Here is a 9,302-nt window from a genome sequence, read left to right as displayed (position 1 = left end):
TCAGTTTAAAATATGATAACAGTGTTCTTCCCTGTTGGTTTTAACTCTAGGACTTTGCACATTTCATTCTAATACTTTTATTTCTCTTGGTGGGGTGCCCTTAGTGGGGTGCCTCAGCTCTTTAACTTCACCATCTCTTCCATTTGCCTTAGCTACCGTACGGTTAAGAGCAGGTTCCCGAGTCTCTTCTGACATCCATTTTGATCCTTTCTTTCTATCCTGTCTTTTTAATGACCTTTTGCTTTCTTCATGAATGATGTTCTGGTGTCCTCCCACAGCTCATCGGGTCTTCTGTCATTAGTGTTCAATGCAGAAAATCTGTTGTTGAGATGGTCTCAAAATTCAGGTGAGATAGACTTGAGATCATACTTTGGCTCTTGTGGACTTGTTTTAATTTTCCTCAGCTTCAACCTGAACTTACATATAAGCAATTAATGACGTATTCCACAATCAGCCCTGACCTGGTTTCAGCTGCTGATATTGAGCTTCTCCATAGTCTTTCCCCACAGATGTAGTTAATTTGATTTCCGTGTATTACATATGGGGAAGTCCAGGTGTATAGTCTCTGTGTTGTTCACAAAAGGTATTTGCTATAAACAAGTTATTGGTCTTGCAAAATTCTTTTTTTTTCTAATTGTTTTATAGTCTTGAAAAATTCTATCATGTGAGCTCCAGCTTCATTTCTATCACCAAGTTCATATTTACCAAATACTGTTTAGAAAATACTGTTTCCAAATACTGTCCTTCCTCTTTGTTTCATACTTTTGCTTTCCCATCACCCATAATTATCAATGCATCTTGATTGCACATCTGATTAATTTCTGACTGAAAATGTAGACTCTTCCATTTCTTCATCAATAGCTTTTGAGATTTAGGCATAATTTTGAATAATAGTTGCATTGACTGGATTTCCTTCAAGGCAAATAGAGATAATCATATCGCAGGCAGCATTGTACTTCAGAACAGATCTTGAAATGTCTTTTTTGATAATGACTACAATGCCGTTCGTCTTGACTGCGTCGTTCCCACTTTAGTAAACCAGATGATTTTCTGATTCAAAAGGATCAACACCAGTCCATTTCAGCACACTCTGCCTAAGATATAGATTTTTATTCATTTCTTTTTTTTTCCGAGTAAGAATGTAACTATATTTTCTTACAGATAATTCTAACATTGATTCAACACTTTTTCAAATTTACAAGATAAAACAAGGCTTAGAACTGGATCACTTGGCCCTTTCTCTTCTTATCACCTCCCAGTTCAAAATGCTTGCATCTTTTAATGGCCAGCATCCTCTTGGACCTGCAGTTAGGCTCCACGCATTCAAGCCTCAGCACGATCTTCTTTGTGGTTTTAGCCTTCTTCCGGAAAATTGGCTTTGTCTGCCCACTATAGCCACTCTGCTTCCGATCCTAGCGCCTCTTTCCTTGCACGTACAGGGAATCCTTGCCCTTCTTATACTGGGTCACTTTGTGAGGTTGATGCTTGCCGCGCTTCTTACTGAAAGTTCTTCGGGTTTTGGGTACATTGACCATCTTTGCAGAGATATGGTCTTAAGCCGTGTAAAAAGGAACCCGAGAGCCTGCGATGCTCGCCTCACGCCGCTGGTGCCTAACCGGAAAGGGGAGATTTTTATTCATTTCATTTCAGTTTTGAAACTTCCAGTTTTACCTAGATCCATACTTCACACATTCCAAGTTCCAATTTTTGTTAGGTTTTTGCCACCGTTTCTTCTTAACCTGTGTTGTGCCCCATCAGCAAGATCTGAAAGGCTCAGCTCCCACAGGCTTTACTCCGTGTCATTATGGTAGACTCTCCTTTGAGAAAGCAGCTCCTCATCAGTCACATTGCTAGTGCCGTCCAGCCCAAGGGGTCCATTCTGTGTCACTACATCTAACAATGTTCTGCTTCCATTCATTAGGCCCTCCGTATTTGACAACCTATGGATTCTATGCATAAGGCTTTCAGCAGCTCCTTCCTCCTAAATGTGTAGTTGATTCCTTCTTCGTAATCTGTTCTTAGTCTGGAAGCTCCGCTGAAATCTGTTCATTTTGGGTGACCCTGCTGGCATTTGAGATACCAGTGACAGAGCTTTGAGCATGCACACAAGCCACTATAGTAGGCAAACTGACAGACAAGTGGTGGAACCAAAAGGTACTTCTATAAAAACGTTAACAAAATGAATAATTCTCAATTGACGAAGGACAAGAGATAAGATTCACATTACTAAACTCAGAAATGAAAGTGGACACATTGTTACCCATGTGTAGTGATAATGCAACATACAACTTTCCTCTAGTTCTTTTTTTTTTTTTAGGTCCTCTAGTTCTTAAATGCTTCTTCTCCTCCACTATCATGATCCCAATTCGACCTTACAAATCGGGCTAGACCAGAGGATGTACACTGGTACAGATAGGAACTGGAAACACAGGGAATCCTTCAAGACCAGTGGTGAGAGTGGCGATACCAGGAGGGTGGAGGGAAGGAGGGGTAGAAAGGGAAAACTGATTACAAGGATCTATATATAGCCCCCTTCCTGGGAGATGGGCAACAGAAAAGTGGGTGAAGGGAGACATCAGACAGTGTAAGACATGACAAAATAATAATAATTTATAAATTATCAAGAGTTTGTGAGAGAGGGGGAGCGGGGAGGGAGGGGGAAATGAGGAGCTGATACCAAGGGCTCAAGTATAAAGCAAATGTTTTGAGAATGATATGATGATGGCAACAAATGTACAAATGTGCTTGACACAATGGAGATATGTATGGATTGTGATAAGAGTTGTACGAGCCCCCAGTAAAATGATTTTTTGTAAAGAAAGAAGATACTACGGGGAAGCTAGTAACAGGGAGAACAAGAAAGAAGAAAATGTTCTGAAAATTGTTTGTAATAATGATTGTATAACTCTTCTATTTGATATGAGTGAACTATTTAATTGTATACTTGGATTATTTCCCAATAAAACTGGCTCTGACCAATGGCAACCCTATGCACAACAAAGGAAATGTTATCTATACTTGTGCAATTTTCATGAGTGTTGGCATATTTGATTCCCTTGTTGCAACTCTTAATTCACCTGTGTTATACTGAGTTTTCTTGAGAAGCAAAAACATTAATGTGTGTATGTGTATGAAATTTATATCAAGAAAGTGACTCACACAGTTGTGGAAGCAGGTACATTCAAGTCAGTTCAAGTATGTGGGTCTGATGTTACACTGGCCATTTTTTTCTGACTCAAATATCTGTGGGAGGCTGGCGAACCCTGAAGCAGGAAGACGGCAGTCTGCTGGAGACAGAGGCATGGCGGAATGGTTGGAAGATAAAAAAGCATGGTTGATGGCGCTGATTCAGGATTTACAGCAGCGAGAAGAAACAAGCCTTCTCACAGAATCTGCTTGAATAGAAGTAGGTCACATCGCCAAGGAAACTACTTTCAATTCTATTGGGTCTGGGATCTGATTATGGGGTAGCACGCCACCCTAATCTTCCCACAACGGCTGGACTGCTCACAACAGATTTTATCATGGAGTTGATTGTATTAGATCACATCATGGAGAAGGCTTCAACTGCCAAACTACTGAGAATCCTGGTTCAGCCAAGCTTACACAAAATCTATCATGCCATCTCATTAAGAGTTTTCCCTTGTTCTCATTAGTTCTACTTCCGTAAACATGTTGTCTTTTTCTAGTATGTAATTTCTTTTTAATTATGATGTAATTTCTAAGGAACATTCTGTTTGTATATTTCCTACAACGGATTTATTCAGCACATTCAATATTCTTTTCAACACCATAGTTTGAATAAACCAATTCCTCTCTATCCTTCTTTTTCATTATCCAAATATTGAATGTATATATGGTGATTGAAACCATCAGCGCTTCTAAGAAGAAATAAAAATTATAAACAGACCCAACCATAACAAATAGAGATTAAGTAGTCATAAACCTCCTAGCAAAGAAATGTATAAACAAAATGACTTCTCTACTGAGTAATATTCAGTAGCAAAAAAGAACAGTGTTGTGATACATGCTACACTATACACGATACCATGCATAAACGGTGGAAACGTTATGCTAAGTGAAAAAGACTCAACCCAAAAGATCATATATTGTATGACTCAATTTCTATCGGCTATACCCTAGAGAGATACTGAAACCTAAGGCCATCAATCAATTCTGACTCATAGTGACCCTATGAAAAGTTTTCACGGCTGTATGCCATCACAGAAGCAGATAGCCTCATCTTTTTCCCATGGAGAAAGTGGTGGGTTTGAACCAACTACTTTGTGAATAGTATTCCAACACTTACTCATTAGCACCACCCAGGACTCCAGCGGAGACATACAAAATAGATAAATCCATATATAGAGAAAGCAGATTAGTGGGTACCAGAGTCTGGAACTAGGAGAAATGCAGAGTGGCTGTTTAAAGTATCTTGAGGTGATGAAAATGTTTTGTAATATGTAGAGGTGGTGGTTGAATAATATTGTGAATGTACTAAATGACACTGAAATGTATGCTTAAAACAGCTCATTGCATGTTCTACCTTTTCACCTCAATTTAAAAAAAATTACCAAGACAACTTTGCAGAAAAAGAACAAAGATGGAAGACTTATGTAGATCAAGGGCAATTATAAAGTGGTAATAATTAAAATTGTGGTATTGGCATAAATCAATTATCTGTATAATGGCCCAAGATTATAAGGAGTGGAAATAATTGGTCCACTATAGCGAGGTTAGACATATACTCTTCCTGACCCTGCAATTTTAAAGTTTCTGACAGAAATGGAGTATTATTGGTCTCCTATGGTCACTGTAAGTCGGCATCGACTTGATGGTAGAGAGTTTGGGGTTTATGTCTTCCTCTAAGTGGGCTAAGTATTGGGCTGCGAACTTCCAAGGCTGGTAGTTTAAACTCACCAGTCAGTTCACAAGAGAAAGATGAGACTGTCCACTTGATGCTTACAGCCTGGAAAACCCGAAAGAGCAGTTCTAGTCTTTTGTACAGGGTCATTACGAGTCTGCTCCAACTTGATAGCAGTGAGCTCATTTTTCGGTTTGATGTCTTCCTCTACTCAGTCAGCCCATTCTCCTTTTTCCATTTCTTATTATCTAAAGATAGGAGTAGGTTAATATCATTTTTGTGGTGGGTCTGCCATACTCCTTTTGACTTTCAGTTCTGTTAGCCTGGTTACTAACAATTTCCCCTATGTGCAGGGCTAGCAAATATACTGCAGTTACTTTTTACCTTTTTGTTTGGAGTGGATTAAAGAATAATGAGTCCGCTAAGTCATTATGAAATGATTTTAAGGCAAAAATACAGCAAGCTTAGCCAAGGAATTGGAATTGGGGGTGGGGGGGGGAGTACTCGTTAAAGTAATATCAATCGAAGGTGTATGTTGCAATAACTGCATCTTGGATCCATAATTACTGACAGAAAGTAAGCCTGTCGTTGCTACAGCAGAGAAAAACATATTTCTCCCATCATTGTGTTGTATTGTTATATTGTCATTGTAGAAAATTCTGAAAAAGAAACAAAACAAAAACAAAGGAAGATTAAAAAGCAAGACCATCCTCTCTAGGTGTGTATGTTGAAAGTCACTCAGGCAGCGGGCTCCTCTTATCAGCTGCGATCAAATTGTCAAGGGAGGGGCAGGTGATGCTAACCACTTAGTGGCTGCCATGCAAAGTTATGAAGAGGTCACCCCGGTCATCCCTAACAGAGGAATGAGGGATACTGATGGGAAAGCCAAGTCAGGAGAGGGGAAAGAGAGCAGACACGTCTGGGAAAAGATGAGTACATGTCTGTAGAAAAAAAGAGGAGTACCAACTTCCAAATGGGAATAAAAAAAATAATGACAAACAGTGCTTTTAAGGACCCTAAGGGGGATTGTGTCTGGTAGTATGCACCTAATAAACTACATTGGTCCAAGTTTCTGTGTACAAACTGGGGACCCAGGTCAATTGCCATAGACTGGGGCATTGAATCCTGTTAATATGCTCCAAAGTCCACACCAGAGGAATCTGATATGGAAACTCCACTAAGTGAACTGGACTCTACCTCAATCACACCTGTAACCAGAGGACTTAAGACTGAAATTACGTCGTGTGTGAAGAAGCAGCAGACGGCTAAACCAAAAGTATTGACTGGTATTGTCTGGCAGGCAGACCAGCATTGACTCAGTACATCAATGCCCTAATTGCTGGCAGACCTGTGATTGACATTGTCAGGGACTATTATTGTAAATTTTGCTTGATAATCAACTCCCATTGTTTGTGTAAATAGCATCCAGCCACATAAGGATTTATTCCGCACTAGTGAAAAATTTAGGTATTGTGACATGTAGTTAGCCTACACTTGTTCAGTTTCCCTCTTTCAACAGTGTTGTAAAAATTAGTACCTGGGCTAAACAATGACACCATTAACAGAAGGTCCTTATGCGCCTGGGAGATGATCTATATAAGATGCTCTACCATAAATTAGCAATAAGATGTCTAAGGGTAGCTGGAGGCAGATAAAAATCGTAGATGCAGGAACCGATTTTGGACTCGCACTAAGTCCTAGCTCCAATCTAAGGACAATTAGTTCCTATAACATGGTACTGCCTGATACTTGCCCTCACTTATGAAGGAAACACAGAAGATATGGGTGCCCCAGCAAAGTGTGGAGAAGAAATTAGATAGTACCTGGCTATCAGACAGAATAGCATCTGGAATCTAAACGGCTTATTTCCAAACAAGCAGCCATCTAATTGAGATTTCAACTAAGTCCACATGGAAGAAGCACACCAACATCCGTGACCCAAGAATTATAAATTATATAATCAAAAACTGAAGGACAGAATAGTATCAGAGCGAGTGGCCTTGTTCTCTGCCTTTCTCTGTGCAAGACGCCGCCGACACCTCCCGGTGCCTGCCAGCCTTGGGCCCGCTGCCTCCCGAAGAGAGATCACCATGCCTTCAATTAAGTTGCAGAGTTCTGATGGAGAGATATTTGATGTCGATGTGGAAATCGCCAAGCAATCTGTGACCATCAAAACCATGTTGGAAGATTTGGGAATGGATGATGAAGGAGATGATGATCCAGTTCCTTTACCAAATGTTAATGCCGCAATATTAAAAAAGGTCATTCAGAGGTGCACCCATCCTGAGGATGATGAGAACAAAGAGAAAAGAACAGATGATGTCCCAGTTTGGGACCAAGAATTCCTGAAAGTTGACCAGGGAACACTTTTGGAACTTATTCTGGCTGCAAACTACTTAGACATTAACGGTTTGCTTGACGTTACATGCAAGACCGTTGCCAATATGATCAAGGGGAAAACTGAGGAGATTCGCAAGACCTTCAATATCAAAAAACGACTTAACTGAAGAGGAGGAAGCCCAGGTGTGCAAAGAGAACTAGTGGTGTGAAGAGAAGTGCCTGACACTGTAACACTACTTCTTACAGTGCTACAGTAGAAGATGTGATCTTTGGACTCTTGAGAAGCCGATGGCTAAAGTGGGAACAAAAGCTTTTCTTGAAGGGTGTGTGTTGGGGAACATGGACAGCCCTTTTTCTTTGGATTCAGGCTATGTACAGTGAAGAAGTTGGAAAAAAAACAATAAAATTAAATAAAAATTGTAAAAAAAAAAAAAGAATAGTATCAGAGCTTAAACTGTGAGACTCTGGTGTGCAGAAGGCTATGAATGACAGTGAGAGCCCAAGACACATTTGTGAGATCTACACAGGAACTAAGCCTCTGGTGATTTCCTACTCATAATTGAGGGATGGGAATAAGCTGATTCTAACATATTATTGGAGAGATGACTATAGGAGATCAAAATGATAAACCTGATTTGAATGGTTAAAACCTTATCAATTGATCCCGCTCTGATACACTTTGGGCCTGATATGGCTTTCTTTTCTTTTTAAATCATTTTATTGGGGGCTCTTACAGCTCTTATCACAATCCATACATACATCCATTGTGTCAAGCACATATGTTGCCATCATCATTTTCAAAACATTTTCTTTCTACTGGAGCCATCCAGTTTTCAATATTTTCTATGTGATTTTTTTTTCATATTGGGATTTATCTCTGATGTATTTTGTCATCGTGGGTAGCCTCCTTGAATCCCTGTTAGGTTTTTGTCTGATCTTCAGTAATTGAAACCCAGGATTGATGAACTTATATAGAAAACAACCAAAATAAAGGTTCCTGGTGTGTATGGTGGGCAAGGTCGGTGGAGCAAAGGGGAGCTGATATCAAGGAGTTGAAGAAAGAAGAAAATGTTTTGAAACTGATTGTAGTAACAATTATATCGTATTGCTTGATGTGATTGAACTATGGAATGGTATAATATCTGTAAATGCTCCCAATAAGATGGTTTTAGGGAAAAATATTAAAAAGCAGGAAGAAAATCATTCACCTACTGACAACTAAATTATCATTTTGAAATGTATCCTTCAAGCCTTTTTAATAATAATATTATATTTTCTTTTAAATTCATTGAAAAACTAATACTTTATAACAGTGCTTTCCAAAGTAGGTGATACCACCCCTGTATCTGTACATCATGCCATATCTGTATACCTAGAGCTATCTAAAATATTTTATATTATGAAGCTATATAATATTCTGCTGTAATAGCACCGACAAAACACAACACTCATAATTCCCCTGTTTCCTGAATGCTTCCTCCCTCAACTACCAAGACCCAGCTCTACCTTGCAAATCCAGCTAGACCAGAGTACACACTTTGGTACAGATAAGAGTTCTCAACACATGGGATTCAGGACAGATAAACCCCCCAGGAACAGGAGTGGGAGTAGTGATATCATGGGCTAGGGTGGTGGTGGAGGGAAAGTGGGGAGAAAGAGGAACCCATCATAAGGTTGGATATATAGCACCCCCCCAGGGGGATGATAACAGAAATGTGGGTGAAGGTGTTAGGTCTCTCTCTCCGGGATAGATTTCAGCCTCAGTCCTTGGCTCCGCACAAGAAAAATTTCACGCCGAAGCCGGGCTCGTGATCCAAGTGAATTTAATGAGAGTTAAGAGAAGTTTCAGGTTTTACGCGGCACCTATAGGATTCCTTTGACCATGCAGCCTGGCAGAGACTGCCCCAGGTCACGCAAGGATCTCTCTCCTCCGACGAAGATGACCAGACCACCCCTCTCCCTTCCGGTCCCTGCCTTTTCAAGGGTTCCCGGGGGAGGCGTGGTGAACGACCCCAGGTCGATCCCATTGGCTGAATTGCAATCACCTGGCCCAGGTGGGCTGCTCCAGGTGTAATGCCCATCCGAGCCCACCGGCGGG

General features: G+C 40.3%; 2 pseudogenes; one reads left to right on the top strand and one right to left on the bottom strand.

The window, feature by feature from the left end:
- Positions 1 to 1,178: 1,178 nt before the first annotated feature.
- On the bottom strand, positions 1,179 to 1,545 carry LOC142434093 (large ribosomal subunit protein eL42-like; annotated as a pseudogene).
- Positions 1,546 to 6,954: 5,409 nt separating this feature from the next.
- Positions 6,955 to 7,371, top strand: LOC142433945 (S-phase kinase-associated protein 1 pseudogene; annotated as a pseudogene).
- Positions 7,372 to 9,302: the final 1,931 nt, after the last annotated feature.

The sequence above is a fragment of the Tenrec ecaudatus genome, chromosome X (genome assembly GCF_050624435.1).
Source record: "Tenrec ecaudatus isolate mTenEca1 chromosome X, mTenEca1.hap1, whole genome shotgun sequence".
Lineage (NCBI taxonomy): Eukaryota > Metazoa > Chordata > Mammalia > Afrosoricida > Tenrecidae > Tenrec > Tenrec ecaudatus.
The sequence above is the reverse complement of the archived record's forward strand: the minus strand, read 5'-3'. Positions and strand labels throughout refer to the sequence as shown.